The sequence below is a fragment of the Pangasianodon hypophthalmus genome, chromosome 14 (assembly GCF_027358585.1).
Source record: "Pangasianodon hypophthalmus isolate fPanHyp1 chromosome 14, fPanHyp1.pri, whole genome shotgun sequence".
Lineage (NCBI taxonomy): Eukaryota > Metazoa > Chordata > Actinopteri > Siluriformes > Pangasiidae > Pangasianodon > Pangasianodon hypophthalmus.
Genome location: NC_069723.1, coordinates 21341505 through 21347504, shown reverse-complemented (window position 1 = coordinate 21347504; position 6000 = coordinate 21341505).

Below are 6000 nucleotides of genomic sequence, written 5' to 3'. Positions count from 1 at the left end.
CGTTTCAGAATACAGTTGCAAAGCCACACCTAAAGCTAGCTAAAAGCACCAGTTGTGCGTACTGGCTGGTCTCAACCAAATTATTTATCAGCAGTAGCAGCAGCTTTCAGAAAATGGACCCTTCTTGTTTTTTTTTCTTTAATTTACAAAGAACCAAATTCAATTCTGAGAATAAAACTGGATTTCTTTTTCGTGTATCCTACCTGGATTTTGAAACAGTAATCAACTAAACATTCGTGGGTGTTTTGTTTTGTTTTTTAGTTCTATTACTGAGACGAATAAAATGGCCAAAAGTACAGACCCTTCACGTTAACTCAATTACTGCTTACTTCTGTAGACCGGTGACTCGATCATGGCAGACTGCAACATCATACACCACAGAATGTAGCTGTGACTGGACTGTTAAAGCAATTCTGTCAGCCTGCCATCAACCTTTATGGCTTCATGGCTTAACTCCCAGGAAGCTTTCAGAAAATCCATGTCCTTTTCAGACACCACGTTTTATGAGGCTAACTGTCAGTTTCACTTGCAACTCATTAGCTTTGTGTGTGTGTGTGTGTGAGAGACAGAGATGAGAAACACATGTGGAGAGATTTTTCTTGTTCTGTATATCAACATCCATATGTTCAGGTCACACTGCTGCTTCCTCTTTCCACAAAAACACATCTGGATCATCCTTATAGATAGAAGAATGTATAAAAGTGAAGAGTAATGAAATGCGTAAGGAATACAACACCACCAGGATGTCAGTTTGGTTATGTTCTTACAACAACATGTACAGAAGTGTTTTATTCCTCTTATACTACAGATATTGCACTTTATTTATTTATTTATTAAAAATGACACATCATACATTTTTTTTTCATTTATTATTACATTTAATGTTGTAGAACATCCATGAACATGCGGTCATCTTGTACTTTGGTTTTAACAGCTGTAAACAATCCATTTTGCTATTTTCTCTCTCTCGAAGTCAATAAGACAAAAATAAATAAATTCAAAAAATGCAGCTTGTCATGTTACCTACAAACTGCAACATCCTGAAGACTTTTCCTGTGTTGGAAAACGTAAAGTTACAGCTTTACCTCTGACTGTTACAAAGCGCTGACACTGGAGACTCCTTCCACAGCTCCTTCCCTCAACAATTACATGTTTGTTGTTTTTTAAATCTGTTTATGTGCCATGTCTGCCAGACAAATCCCTGTTTACGTTGTTATTACAGAAACAATAAGGTATAAGAGTGAGTGCATTAATATAAACCTGTGATCTGAATTACAGCCGGCACAAGGTCATCTTTACTGCCTGGCCAATCAGATTAGAGAACTCAAAAGCACTGTGGTGTAATGAAAATTAGGATAGGGTTTTATTTATTTGTGATACTGGGTACAATTCAGAATACAAATATATGATATTGTAATTCAAAAAGTCCACTTTCGATCTCTTTATATTTGTAAAAGAAATTGTAGTCTGAAACACACAGCCATTAATTCCACCTTCTGTAATGGAGCATGTAGGGCTCAGGCCAGAGCAATGCCAATACAGCAGACGTGTGTACTGCTGAAAGATAAAAGGCTGTTCCTTAGTGATATTTTTAAATATTTAAGAAAGACAAAAAAAATTTAAACATTTTAAGTAGTATACTGATCAGATTAGGAATCTACAAATGTTTCCACAAATGAAAACACACATTTGTTTGTAGTTTAAAGGATTTGCTGTAGTCACCTTTTTTGTGAAAAAAGAGAAATTAGGTCATTAAGATATGGTTTAATTTTTATGCCATTAATTATGCCATAATAATAATAATAATTTTAAAACATGCTGTGTTTCCTTTCTTGAGCTTGCCATAACATGGCTGAAGGTGGATTGGTAACTCTAACTTGCCCCTAGGTGTGAATGAGTGTGTGAATGTGTGTGTACACTGTGCACCCATTCAGGGTGAATTCCAGGCCCATGCCCAGTATTCCCGGGATAGACTCCGGATCCACTGCAAATCTGACCAGTATAAAGCGCTTACTGAAGATGAATGAATGAATGAATGATAGGATATTTTGGATTATTATAAAGTTTCAGAAGGGAAACTGTTTTTTTCTTGTATCAGTGTGCACATGCCAAAGTGTTTTGGATTGATGCTGAGAACTGAGTAAGAAGGAAGACTGAATGTGTAAGTGTACTGTAACTGTTTTCATTTCTTTCCCTGACGAGATAATAGATTTTTATATGATGCTGTAATGCGTTTTGGGAAAATATCATATGTATAAAAAGAAAGGGACTGATTATAAGCCAGATTTTGAACATTTCCTTCAGGAGATCAGTGTAGCACTACAATACAAAAAAAAATTGTAATAAAACAAGAAAGATAAAAGCATTTTAGATTTTTTTAAAATTGAATATGGTTTAGTAATGGTTGTTTGTACTCTTTGTTTGTTGCTGTTGTATATGTGTTCACTGGAAATAAAAATGTTTAAAATGGCTCGTGGGAGTTGTTAGGTGTATGGAGAATGTACAGAGGAACTGCAGGCCTGAAGGGTTTTTCCTTTGGACAGTGCTGCCCCCTGCTGGTGAGGAGCTCCATCTGTTAAACAGGTAACAGGCCCTGACTAGCAATATGTAGTGTAGCAGTATGAGATACAATGTATGTATGTTGCACAACAGAACTAATATATTCTAGCTGATATTCCTGCATTCACTGTGTGGGCAAAACTTACACTTCCATTCAAATAATTGTGGGATATCAGTGGACTATAAATATACTTATATAAGTAAATCTAAGTATATGTATATATATATATATATATATATATATATATATATATATATATATTTATATAGGTATAGGTATAGGTATGTATTTATTATTATTGAGTTCCAGTTATTAGTCTGTTTTATTTCTTGCTTGATTAGGTTTAATCCAAACCAAAAAACTCAAAAACAAGTCAGTCTATAAATAATGTCAAATTGAATGTAATAAAATTTTAATTAAAACAAAAAGGGATCCCTAAGTGCAAATTTCAGAAATAAAAATCTCTAATAAACAGCCAAAATGTTATTGTGAGCCTAATCGTTGAATAGTTGGATTATGTTTATAAAATAAATATGTACTGAGTAGGTGGGATTTAGGGTGTGTCACAGACGATTAGACTGTTAAGGTATCTGGTATCATCTAGCTGTTGTTCTGTCATGTTCCTGCTGTACGCTAACTACATATATCTGTTTCATTTTGTGCGTGTGTGTGTGTGTGTGTGCGTGTGTGTATGTGTTTGTGTTTTTACGGAAACTTTAAAGCTGTCCGTTTTTTCAGACCTGGAAACGTTTTAAGGGGGAAAAAAGTTTGCTCATATAACCTCCGTAAAGCATAATCCTGTTAATGTTTATTTGTCATACTTGTTACAAAACTCTGACACTCCTTCCAAAAATGCTAAATAAATGTCACAGAAAATTTCACCATATCAATAATTATATGTTTTTAGGTGGAGCATCAAGTCCCTGTATAAGCTGTTACTATAGAAACAATATTGTATTATTACATGTGTGTTAATGAAGTGAAGTGACATGTAGGCAAGTATGGTGACCCATACTCGGAATTTGTGCTCTGCATTTAACCCATCCAAGTGCACACACACAGTAGTGAACACACACACAGTAGTGAACACACACCCGGAGCAGTGGGCAGCCTTTTTTTTGCTGCGGCGCCCGGGGAGCAGTTGGGGGTTCGGTGCCTTGCTCAAGGGTCTCACCTCAGTCATGGTATTGAGGGTGGGAGAGAGCGCTGGTCATTCACTCCCCCCACCTACAATCCCTGCCGGACCCGAGACTCGAACCCACGACCTTCAGGTTCACCTTCGGGTTACGAGTCAAACTATAAAGCTAATATAAAGCTAATATAAAGCTTGCTGCCAGATCTACAGTCAGAGCTGCTGTTATAGAAAATTAATCAAAATTCTCCGACCAATCATATTTGAGAGTGTGATTTTTTTGGCAAACAAAAATGCTATAATATACAGTAAATGGTTTATCATTATCGAGTCTTCATTTATCAAACTATTTTACACATACCTGATGTGATGAATATGACAAATTTACACTTATTATTGATTGACTGATTTCTGAACTTGATGTTTGTCTTCAAGCCATTATGGATAGGAAAATGACTGATATGTGTTTATGCACACAGAAAGATGCATTATGCTCAGTGTTTCTGCAGGATAGAGGGATCGTGTCATGTTTTTTTTCTGCTCTCATCTCAGCCTCCAGTGCAGCAGAGGCCTCTTGTTTACAGAGGAGGCCCTCAGTGTTCCATGCCTAGCCCAAGGCTGTTGGTTTTGATCCACATCCCATTCTTCAGATACCTCTAGCATTGTATCATGCAGCCAGCTCGTGCTGTGCATCTGTTCAAGCAGGCCGGTGGGATTCTGCAAACGCCTTTCACACTGAACTGCCATCAAATGTGCAACTCACTCAGATTCATTCAGTGAAGGAGAAAAGTCGGTAAACATAAAACAGCGTATTACAGCCAAATTTCACCTGAGCCTAAAGTGCGGTCATGTGTAAACACAAAACTATTTCATGCTAGATTTTGTGGAATCAGAGGCGATTATTGTCTCTTTGAGTTTTCCTAAACTTATCTTAAGGATAGTATGTTTGCGAGTAATATGGTGCTGAGAGAAAAAAACATCACTGTCAAATTTTTTCAAAATGCATTTTTATTTTAATTATTTGCCCATGTTCACGAAGCTCCGCCCCCAGGATCTACAGTGGCCTGTCGAATCTCTATAAAATGATTGACAGGAAGCACATTCTGGACCAGAAGTCCATTTTCTAAATGGGTTTTCTTAGCGACTTAATACACTTTTGCTAAGGCCATGACTTAAACCATTGTTTAAACCACAATTTTTTATTATCATATTTTCCAGGTTATATGTAGAAGTAAGGACTAAAAAAAACAAGTACTGCACCTTTAATATTTGAATGCCAAAAACATATTATAATGAGCATGAATGAACTATGCATTTGTACCTCATAAAGACACAGAAGGTGAAAACTGTGTCGCTTTGAAAATTACAGAGAGGCAAAAAATCACAATTGTATTTTAAAAACACTAATGAATTCTTGATTCTGATTGGTCAAAAGGTGGGGGGGCAGTCGTGGCCTAACGGTTAGAGAGATGGACTTGTAACCCAAAGGTGAACCTGAAGGTCGTGGGTTCGAGTCTCGGGTCCGGCAGGGATTGTAGGTGGGGGGAGTGAATGACCAGCGCTCTCTCTTCCACCCTCAATACCACGACTGAGGTGAGACCCTTGAGCAAGGCACCGAACCCCCAACTGCTCCCCGGGCGCCGCAGCACAAAAGGCTCCCCACTGCTCCGGGTGTGTGTTCACTACTGTGTGTATGCGCTTGGATGGGTTGAATGCAGAGCACAAATTCCGAGTATGGGTCACCATACTTGGCTTCACTTCATTTCACTTGTTTTAATCACATTTTACTGACTACCAGCTGCTATGATGAGAAAAAGGATTAACAAATTTTCCCCGTTTCTGTCTGAAAGTCAGATGTGCTGTGTACCAGAGGTTTACAGGAAGTACAGGAGGAAAAAAAAAAGAAGTGTAGGGGTTTTATAAGATGAAATGTTATTTTCCTCTATTACTAGCATGTTATTTGGATAATTTATAACTGTATAGATCACACTGGGATATTATTTAGCATATTTCTGCATCCCACCTCTAATATTTCTGCATCCCAGCTCCAGTGTCCTCACTTTTAGAGTCATTCAGCTTGTGTGCTGGTTACAGAAAGAATCCAGTAATGTACAATGATCAGGTTTTACACAGTGGCATTTCATAGACTGGAAAAAACCTTCTTCCAAGTGGTCAATTCTCTTCTCAGAAACATTTTTCCTTGAAGAGAAAGCTGGTCTTGAAAACCGCAGTAGTAAATTAAAATCTTACACCACAGCAGGGTTTAGTAGCGTTTTGGTTTTAGATGTAGCCTGGATGCTGTTTTTGG